The following is a 12214-nucleotide window of genomic DNA, read 5'->3' as shown; positions in this document are numbered from 1 at the left end:
GATTTTGTCATTTAATGAAGAATTGATTAATTAATTTAAGATCTGTACGAAGGTTTTCTTTGGGATATTTGTGTAAATACACGGATATGCTTCACAATAGTCCTGTATATATTCAGAGATAATTTTCCTTTAAATTTTTTCTTAATATGGGTTTTATAGATGTTTAGATGTTGATTTTTTTGATTATTTGTTGTTGATGTCTTAATCATAATAGTTAATATCCAACTGTGTTGATGATTGATTATTGAATGGTGACTTGGCTTGGTATGACATGACAATATTATTGAGGAGGATACTTTGCATGTTAGTATATTGGTTTGATATTGTTTAGTGACTTGTGTGCTTGAGTAATTTAGTTGATATATAGTATTCAGTTGATTTTGTTCTTAGGAATTCATTTATTTAGTATTTTATGAGTTGAGATCTATATGCAGTTTTTATTCACAAGAAATTCATATATACATGAACCCTTCCTATGACAATTGCATATATATTTAGAGTTGAATTTGATGAGGGTTTTCAACACTGCTTGATGATGACAGTTGATGAGTTGTGTTGTATTTGTTGTTTCTTTTCAATGATGTCTTGATTAGGATTTTTTGTATCCGTTGTGGATCTATTTTGCATTTTTTTGATCTGTTGGAAGTGGTTGATTGAGATTTATTTCAGTGATTGGATATATTCAATATTTACTTGCTTGAAATTCTACTGATTTAGTTGGTTTACAATGTTTTAGTGATTTTATTTCAGATTATGTGATTTAGTATTGAGTTTGGTATTGGGATTATTATTGGGTGTGGGTCTAGTTTTAAAGTTTGATGAAAGGTGGCCTATAGGTTTTGATGTCCATTTGAGATATGTGGATCCATTGTGAAACATTTAAAAACATGGTCCATGAAGTACTGAGGGTTACAACCTCTAGTGAGGGGGTAGGAGCTCCTTTATGGTGGGAGCTGGTAAACACGATCAGGGGGTTATAGCTCCCTTCCAGTGGGTGCTAGAAAACAAGTGGAGGTTGTATCGTCCTATAGGTACATGTCTATGTGTTGGTAAGAGTTTGCGACAATAAAAAAATATAATGAACAATTTCTCTATATGATAAAAAAGAAGAGATAGACGATAAAAATGGTGTTTTTCTCCCACATTGGGTTTCCACCTAAAATCTTGGTGTCCATATGCATTGATGTGTTTCTTATTGGATGTGATTTATTTGTTATTTAATACATATTAGATGGCTAATTAAATAATAATGTACCGATTAAGTTAAACATATGATGGAAGTTCTGAAAAATTAAGTAATCTTAACATACGCAGTTTGCATTCACTAAATTCACGTACACAGATGGGCTGCATGAATAAAAGTAGCATACAAAATTTTGAATGTTAAATTGGAAGTTAAAGTGAATTAAAAATAGTGATTCACACCCCCCCCCCCCTTCCCCACCCAAAAAAAAAGTGTTTTTCATAGCATGTGCTATATTTCATGAACATGTTAATAATGAAATAAATTAAATGCTTTGACATAAATGGGACAATTGAGCTCACGGCAAAGGAAGAATATTTTTCAGAAGGAATTGCATCTTCTTGAATTTTTTTTATCTCATGGGATAAAGTCATCATTAAGTCCTTGACTATGAGACTCCATGAGTAGTGTAGAGAAGCACACCAAAATATGACATGACCATAAAAGTTCATGCATAATCATTAGAGCATAATAGATGTCTATTGTGTTATAATAATAATGAATACTCCATTCAAGAAATCCCTTAAATAGGTATACTACTAAGAATGGGGGTAGCCTTGGCCCAGAGGGGTGAGTGACTAACAGGGGGGACATGCAAGAAAGCGATTGGATAGGTATTATTCCTGGAATGGGGGTTTTCTAGGCCCAGAAGGATGAGTGATTGACAAGGGCCCATGCAGGAAAACCTTTGGAAAGGTAGACTTCCTTGAATGGGAGCTTCCTGGGCTCATAGAGGTGAGTAGATGGTGGGAAGTGTGCCTATGCTCACCAGGGGGTGATCATGGGGAAGCCATTGGGACATATATGAAAACACCGTGTAGAGTAGTACATTCACCACTGAGTACTTCTATTTGTGGTGAAACTACTCAGTGAGCTAGACTCAAGGATGCACCTGTACAAAAAAATTGTGTGGAGTAGTATATCCACCATTAAGTACTTCCCTAGCAGTGAAACTACTTAGTGATATGGACTTAAGGATGGAACTGTATTAAAAAACTACATGGGGTGGTGTATCCACAACTGAGTGTTTCTATTGGTGGTGAAACTACTCAGTGAGATGTATTTAAGGACAAAGCTAGATGAAGATTCCATGGAGTTAAGGAACAAATACAAAACTGAGTGCTTGCTTAAATTGATAAACCACTTAGTGAGGCTGGCTAAATATTGCATAGAGGTAAGTATCAATTATCAGTTTAAAGAAATTTCTATTAAGATTATGCTTTAATTCGATCTAAGTTCTTCTTTGTAAGGACTTGAGTTACATTTTAATATGATTATGTTGCAATCTAAATTGATTTAAAATCCTTGTGATGAATCTCATATGACTCATGTGCATGTGATGTAGGCGAATCACTAAACTATCTAGCATAGATAAATTAGGTTGATCACAAAAGAAATCAAGTGACTTCAACTTAATGACAACAGAGTGTGCAATAGTATAATGGAGGTGAAGAATTCAAAAACTAGGTCATTGTGCTGGCACTGGAACCCTATGATATGCATTGGTTGTCATGATGTGTGCAATGACGCGTGTTTTGGGTTATTAAATAAAGACAGAGGGATTGCTTGGCCAAGATAATTATTCTCATGTGATGAGACCTTTCCAAGGGATGGATTACCCGAGGGACTGAGGAAGAAGAGAAAGTCATTCTTGAACTTGGAAGGTGAGTGAATGCACATAAGAAGAAACTGATCATTTGAGGGCCTGAAGAAGAACAAATGGGGATTTATAAATCGAAAAGTGAATTGGTTTTCACAAAACCATGTGCAAAGTAATTGGTATCAGGAATGCATTTTGTGTGTCATGGAAAGAATGAGATGAAAATATTTCCTAAAGGAGGACTTAGCACAGTGGATGTCATGGCTGGACATTGTAGGTAGATTTCACTTTGGATTTAAATGACCAATCAATCCAAGGTGAATTGTAGGTACTTGGGGCCTCATGAAGCAAGTTGGGAGATGGATGTAAAAATAATTTATAAAGATCAATTTTATTTAACTAAGAACACCAAGGATGGTGTTCCTCTTAAGAGGGTGTGGTTTTGTAAGATGCTTGGTATACTCACACTAATTTTGTAATGTTAATATACTCTAATTATAAATTCTTATAAATTTATTTAAATGACATGAAGAGTGGGACGATAGATCGATGATCTAAGGGCGAAAATGAAGAATAACCTAAGTGGTGTTTGGGAACACCACTTCTTCGTTAAATGTGTAGATAGAAAGAACGATATTGAAGAATGTTCCATGATGAACACAAAGGGACACATAAGAAAAAGGATAAAAAAAATTCAAATAGAATCGGTCATTGGATTTAGGTCAAATGAAAGATGTTTGAGGATAGAATTGGACTTTTGGGTGAGGGGACAAACTTGCGACCATGAATTCTAGCCGAGTTTGCTTGAAAAAAATTCCTTGGAGAGTGGATTTGGCTTAGGGTTGACTGCTACAACAAAAATGTCTATAAATACTCTATAGTTGTGTGAAAAATTGAAGTCCTACCTTCAATTTCAACCATTGTTAGATATCAATAAGTGTTATTAAATAGCTTTATGATTACAAGTATTCATATTTTTGCAATACCTTTTCTTTTGGGAGGTTCCATAACTTGAAACTTGGACCATGTGTTGGAAATAATACTGAGAGGGGGGGGTGAATTAGTATTATCAAGTCAATTATTTTTCATTTCCAAAATCAGATTTATATTCTCTACTTCAGTTAATGGAACTCGCATGTATACGCAACCGTTTTTAAGGCAACTAGCGTATATCCTACAAACTTATGATTCATTTAATTCATCAATGTTGATATTTAACCAGTGCATCAGATCCATATGAACAATAACCAGGTACATCAAAAACAGAACAGAAAATCACACACATGAACACAAGATATAAGGTGGAAACCCAATGTGGGTGAAAACCACCTACTGCAATCATCTCTACCTTTTTAATAACAAAAAACTTCTTTTTACAATTTTTGTACTGGTGCAGACTTATACCAGTACACAGGCTTCTACTTGCAGAAGGCTATAATCTTCTCTCATTCTACAGCATCTCCTGGAAGGGAGCTACAACCCCCTAGCTCTTGCACTAGCTGATACTAGTACGTAGGTGCCGACCTACAGAAGGCTACAACCTTCTGTTTTCTTCGAGGGACCATGTTTCATAAATTTTCAGATTGGATCCATCAATAACATCATTTAATCAAAATATATCTGCATCAACCAATCTCCTTTTTACAACTGAACCAATCAACCACTTTGACACCACTTCAATTAGATCTTTCAGAATACTGTAACTAGAACACAGTAACCAGAACCCAAGCCAGAACCCAGAACATTGCAATAGCAAACAGAAGTAGCTAAAACATGTTTTACAAGTTATAAGCTACTTCCCTGTGCCGAACATGCGTACAGATATGCAAATCAAACTTAAGATGTATACGCTATTTTGATATGCAGAACCAGCGTGTATACATGCCTTTTCTAAAGTGAACTCGCGTACAGATCTGTAAATGATGATTTATACATTACAGCAATTCCAGACTTCAGTTATACCCAGATCATCATATTTATAGACTATAGCATGTGCCATTTATTAAATAAATGATCAAACCACACAAAGATACTTCATTTCAAGCCTTAAGGTCTTCACCCCTCATTAGATCTTATCCTTCACCAAGTGCTAAGGTTCATCCTTGGTTCAAATCCAACTATGCACCATAACCCCATAACCCGTGCACTAGATCTTGCTCATCATCAGATATTCAATACTTGAGTGCGTTGGCCTAATGATCTTCTTCTCCTTATATAGTGTTAGGCCTTTCTCAATACCATGTTCCAAAACCACTTAGGATCAATAACTTGGACAAAATACCTGGGATCAATAGTTCAGACCAATTACTTTGGACCAATACCATGGATCAAAATACCATGGGCCAAATACAACGGACCAAAACTTGGATTTCCAACATGTACGCGCCTTTCATTCTATGAAAATGTGTCTATATGTTATACACACTTTTTTATCTTTTAATCCACATGTATACACTACTTTGTCAAGGTTAACCTGCATATACTTCTCTTTCCTCATTCTGTGAAGTCTGATCTATAAATCTGAGTTGTTAGCTTGCTGAAATGTACTCTGACATCTGAGTGAGTTGCCATCTAGGACAATATCTGTGTCAAATCTAGGTCATAATGCCAACAATCTCCCCCTTTGGACTTGATGACAACCCAAGTTACTCTCCCCATTTTTCATCAACGGCAAAGGGTCATGCTCCCCCTGAGTACACGCTGAATTCTCTGATATGTTGGAGTTGAATGAGCTCCATGCTCCCCCTGAATATAAGCAAGGTCCGAATATAAGCAAGGTCTACAATCATCTCCCAACCAAGTGGGGATATACCACGTTTGACTCATCCACCCAATCAAGTGGGGATATACTAATTGTTTATGCATGTCAAAACAATTTCATTACATCATCCATCCCATGCATAGTGGGGTAACAAAATAGGTCATTTCATGACCTTTACATTAAATGATATACATGACATATATAATAGAGGCCAAAAATATGAAACAAGACCATCATAATCATCAACAACTATCATCAGCATCATCCATCAATTAGCATCAAGACAACCAACCGTGTTCTCCCCCTAAACATGTTCCACCTGAATCAAAAACAACTGTGAATTTGTACCAAGATCCTTTAAGATAATGCCAACAATGTATTATTAGAAGTATATGCTCCCCCTAAACCTGTGTCAAATGATCACTGTCAGACCCATATTAGACTCCTTTCAACCTGAGTGTGGCCCATTTCTTCAAAACAATAGATACGCCACCATATTCATAGAAACACACATATGTATGCGACTACGCTTCATGAAACTCACGTATAACCAATTTTCTCTGAAACAGATGAGTCTTAATAGCAAGATGATGCATCAAGTACTCCCAACTTCTGTCTGAGATATTCAAATGTTCCTCTGGGCAATGGTTTGGTGAATATATTAGCAACCTGTTCTTTGGAGGGAACATACTCCAATTTTCCCTTTTGTTCAAGCACTTTTTCACGTAGAAAATGATATTTGATGGGTATGTGCTTGGTCTTGGAATGCATGGCTGGATTCTTTGAAATATTGATGGCACTTGTATTATCACATAGAATGGGAATGGGTGGAGTACACGTGATCTGTATGTCTTGCAATGTTTGCATCATCCAAAGGAGTTGTGTGTAGCAAGATGCAACAGTTACATCTTCTTCTTCAGTTGTAGATAATGAAATTGAGCTTTGTTTCTTTCTTAACCAAGACACTAATCTAGAACCCATATACAATGCGCCACCACTAGTGCTTTTTCTATCATCAACGCTTCCTACCCAATCTGCATCTGTATATGCATGAAGTATAAGATCTATATCTCTAGGATACCATAAACCAAAATTCTGTGTTCCTTGAAGATATTTGAATATCCTTTTGACTGCCTGAAGATGTGATTCCTTTGGATTTTCTTGGAATCTTCCATCTATTCCCACTACATGCATGATGTCCAGTCGGGTACCTGTTAGATAAATCAAGCTTCCAATCATGGATCCATAAGTTGGTTGATGCATCGCTGTTGATTCATCATTTGAGTTGAGACTGCATCGTGTCACCATTGGAGTACATACTGGTTTAGAATCTTCCATGCCGTACTTTTTTAGGATCTTTTTGAGATATTTGGTTTGTGACAGAAAAATACCTTCTTTGTTTTGTTGAACTTGTAGACCAAGGAAATATGTAAGTTCACCAAGTAGGGATATTTCAAATTCTTGCTACATTATTGAAGCAAAATTTTGACTCATGGTCTCTTCATTGCTACCAAAAATGATATCATTAACATACACAACAAGTATTACCAATTTATTATTATCACTCTTTGTGTATAGATTGCTATTATCTGATCCCTTTGAAAAACCTTGGTGATGGAGATATTTGTCAAGACGGTAATACAAGGCCCTTGGAGCTTTTTTTAGACCATAGAGAGCCTTTCTAAGTCTGCAATACAAGTTTTACATCATTCCCAAGAATGAATCCGTCTAGTTGTTCAATATAGACTTCTTCTTCTAAGTCCCCATTAAGAAAGGCAGATTTTACATCCATTTGGTATACATTGAATTTCTGAAAACTAGAAAGAGAAAGGAACATTCTTATAGCTTCAAGTCTAGCAATAGGTGCAAAATTTTCTTCAAAGTCTATACTTGCTTGTTGAGCATATCCTTTACAAACAAATTTGGCCTTGTTTCTAATAAATTCTCCATTTTTGTTCAACTTGTTTTTGAATATCCATTTAGTTCCTATGATATTCTTACCATGAGGTCTAGGAACTAATTCCCAAGTATTATTCTTTTCATTTTCTCAAGTTGTTCATTCATCACGTTGACCCAACATTCATCTCTGCATGCTTCATTTACATTTTGAGGTTCAGTGGAAGATAATATTGCTAGGTAGCTTGAAGCTTCGACAATGGTTCTTGTACTCTGCACACCTGCCGCTTTTTCTCCTAAGATTTGAGCTTCTAGATTATTTTTTTGAACATACCTGGATGAAGTCTTTTCTTCTACCGTTATCTCTTATTCTGGTGCTTCATTGGTTTCTTGTTCAGAACTAGTCTGATTTGATGTGGGAGGATAATCCTCATCTTCTTCATAATCTTTGGTTTTTATTGGTTTTGGATTTTTGCATGCTTCATCAACCACAACATCAATAATTTCAATGATTTTCCCAAGTCTTTTATTATAACATTTATATCCTTTACTTTAGGAAGAGTAATGAAGGAGAATACCTTCGTCTGCTCTGGTCTCAAACTTACCAAGTTTTTCATCAGTCCTTTTCATGTAACATTTTCTTCCAAAAACTTTGAATTATTTTACAGTAGGATTCTTACCATACCAAATTTCATGTGGAGTTTGAGTGATGTTTACTTGAACATTTGCTTTGTTGAGAATAGTGATGGCAACAAATGCAGCTTCACCCCAGAAGGTAGCAAGAGTTCCAGACTCATATAGCATAGCACGAGCCATTTTTTGAATAGTTCGCTCATCCTTTCTACCACTTCATTTTGTTGAGGAGTCCTTGCGGAGGAGAATTCCATTTTTATTCCACGTTCTTCACAAAAGTCGAAGAATTCATCCGAGGTAAATTCCCCTCCTCGATCAAATCCAAGGCATTTGATTTTGTGATCTGATTCATTTTCAACCAAAGCTTTAAAGGCTTTGAAAATTTCAAATGCTTCATTTTTATTCTTTAGAGGTCCTATCCAACACATTCTGGAAAAATCGTCAATGAACAGTATAAAGTATTCTTCTCCATGAGGTGACTTTTTCCTTGATGGTCCACATAAATCAGTATGAACAAGTTCAAGAGGCTTACTAGCTGATCCTTCCTTTTTAGGGAAATGTGCTCTGATTTGCTTACCAAATTGACATGATTTGCATATTGTATTTTTTGGAATGTTGATATCAGGAAGATCATGAACAACCTGGAATCTGCATGCTTTTCTTATTTGAGGGAAGCTTAGATGCCCCAATCTTATGTGTCATAGTCAATGTTCATCATTTTTTTCTTAGATAACACTGTTGTTGTCCTCCCTTGAGTATGTATAAGTTGTTTTGAGTTCTTATACCTTTTTTCATTGTTTCTCCTGTATCAAGCTCACCAACAACACATCCATTTGATCGAAATACTACATTTCCTTGATCACACATTTGACTAACACTCAACAGGTTATGCTTTATACCATCAACATACATAACATTCCCAGCTTTAACTTTTTCTTTTAAGGGAATAGAGCCTTTACCTTTTATGACAATAGGAGTGTCATTTCCAAATGAGACCTTCTTTTCCTTTTCTAAGGCATTATATGAATAAAGTTTTTATTTGTCACTTTTCATGTGTTTTGAGCATCCATGGTCGATGTACCACTGATTTTCTTGTCCTATTGCATATAATGCTATACCACATCTTTCTGTTTGCAGTTCTTTCTTTCTCAATATTTTGGGACTTAATGAAGTTTGCTCCTTCTGAGATGTTTGCCAAAATTTACTCCTGCATTCAGATTCTTCATGACCGAAGTTTTTACAAATAAAGCACTCTGTTTCATTTTCAAGAAGAGAAAAGTTGTTGTAGGTCCTTTTCGCGCTTCTCTAGTCATGATGCTATTGTAAACAACACATCGAGCAGCTTTGTGTCCAATGTTATGACATGAAAAACATTGGCCATTAAAGAAGTTCCTACGATTATCGAATCTATTGACCTGGTGATTGTAGTTTCTATTGATATTCATTCTTGAAGCAGATTGAGTATGTTTTACCTGAGGTTGGTTGTAGCTTCTGTTCATCGTTGAAGTAGATTGAACCTGATTTACCTGATCATCTTCGTTATGCCTTTGCTTGTAAAACTGTTCACTTCTCTTTGCTGCATCAAAGTAGCTTTTAGTGGAGGTTGACGGCTTCTGTGCTTGAGATGCTTCTTCAATATATCCAAGACCTGTCTTTATCAGAGGAGAATGCTGCACTTTGGTGATTTCATTTAAGGTTTTGGATCCTTTAGTAAATCTAATATTGATAGCTTTTGCTTTCTCAATATCCTTTCTTAGACCCACAATTTCACATTCTAATTTCTCATTGTGTTTTTCTCTTTCATCAAGTTGCCCCGTCAAAGTATATATAATCATATTCTTTTCTTCTAAACAGATTTTGAGTTTATAGATTTCTTCATAAAGGTCATCTTCATCTAAAGAATCCAAGAAATCATCATCCTCAAAAGCCATCAGATGTCTATAGTCATTACTATTTTCATCTCCATCAATATTTGATAAACCATCGCTATCTTCATGCATATAATAGCTCTTCTTACTTACACTTTGTTTTCTATTCCATTTTGCAGATTCATTACCTTTATGAACCTTATATTTATGAGGACATTTGGAAGCATAATGATCGACTCTTCCACAAGCAAAACATTTGAAAGGTAGTTTAGCTCTGAATCTTCTGGAACCTCGTTGAAGGTTCTTGACAAAGTTTGTGTCTTCTTCTCCTTTTGATCCATTGAGTTCTTATTTTCTTGAAGCTTTGAATGCGGCTTCTCTCATATCTGATGGAACTCCTTTTCTCATCTCGAAAGTAGTTAAGATTCCATGTAGCTGTGTCATAGTAATAGTCTGAAGATCTTTCTTTTCTTCTATGGCAGATACTTTTGATTCAAACTTAGCAGACAAGGATCTTAAAACCTTTTCAACTAAAGTAACTTCTTTTATCTCTTCACCCAAATTCTTCATGCAATTAACAATCTCATCTATACGTAAGAAGTAACTAGCTATACTTTCATCATTATTCATTTTGAGAGTTTCATATTGAATTCTGAGAGCTTGTAGTTTTGCATGTTTTACTTGAGAGTCTCCTTCATAGCTGAGAACAATTCTATCCCATATTTCTTTGACGGATTTGAGTTGCATAACCTTGACAAATTTTGATTGTGACAGAGTTCCCAATAATGTAGTAACAACTCTGGCATTAGCTTCATATTGCTTTTTACCCACCGCATCTGTAGGAAATTATGATGGAAATGCATATCCTCCTTCCACAATTTCCCAGACATCTATTTTAAGAGATTGAGGATAGGTTGTGGTTCTTACCTTCCAATAAACAAATTTGCTTCCATCAAATATTGGTGGTCTGATGGATCCCTCTCTTTCTTGATTACTCATGATGATGGATCTTCCTTCAAGTGATCAAGATTCTTCTGAAGGACTTGCTCAGATTCCAATTGTTGGAAATAATACTGGGGGGGGTGAATCAGTATTATCAAGTCAATTATTTTTCATTTCCAAAATCAAATTTATATACGCTACTTCAATTAATGGAACTCGCGTGTATACACAACTGTGTTTAAGGAAACTAGTGTATATCCTGCAAACTTATGATTCAGTTAATTCATCAAATGTTTGATCTTTAATTAGTGCATCAGAGCCATATAAATAGTAACCAAGTGTAGTAAAAACAGAACAAACAATCACACACATGAACACAAGATATAAGGTGGAAACCCAATGTGGGTGAAAACCACCTACTGCAATCATCTCTATCATTTTAATAATAAGAAACTTCTTTTTACAATTATTGTACTGGTGCAAACGTATACCAGTACGCAGGTTTCTACCTGTAGAAGGCTACAATGTTCTCTCATTCTCCAACTTCTCCTGGAAGGGAGCTACAACCCCTTAGGTCTTGTACTAGCTGATACTTGTACATAGGTGCCAGCGTACAGAAGGCTACAACCTTCTCTTTTCTTCGAGGGACCACGTTTCATAAATTTTCAGACTGGATCCATCAATAACATCATTCAATTAAAATATATCTGCATCAACCAATCTCCTTTTCACAACTGAACCAATCAACCACTTTGACACCCCTTTAATTAGATCTTTCGGAATACTGTAACTAGAACACAGTAACCAAAACCCAAGACGGAGCCCAGAACACTTCAACAGTAAACAGAAGCAGCTAAAACATATTTTACAAGTTATACGCTACTTCCCTCTGTCGAACCTGCATGCATACACACCTTTCTCAAGACGAACCTGTGTACAGATTTGCAAATCAAGCTTAAGATGTATACGCTGTTTTGATATGTAGAACCAACGTGTATACATGCCTTTTCTAAAGTGAGCCTGCGTATAGATATGTAAATGATGATTTATACATTACAACAATTCCAAACTTTAGTTATACCCAGATCATCATATTCACAGACTACAACATGCGTCAGTTATTAGATAAATGATCAAACCACATAAAGATACTTCACTTCAAGCCTTAAGGTCTTGACCCCTAATTAGATCTTATCCTTAATCAAGTGCTAAGGTTCAGCCTTGGTTCTAATCCAACTATGCACCATAACCCAATAACTCATGCATTAGAT

Source organism: Pinus tabuliformis, chromosome 2_2 (genome assembly GCF_031772625.1).
Source record: "Pinus tabuliformis cultivar Carrire ecotype Pingquan chromosome 2_2, CPIR1, whole genome shotgun sequence".
NCBI classification, from domain to species: domain Eukaryota; kingdom Viridiplantae; phylum Streptophyta; class Pinopsida; order Pinales; family Pinaceae; genus Pinus; species Pinus tabuliformis.
This window is presented reverse-complemented; position numbering follows the sequence as displayed.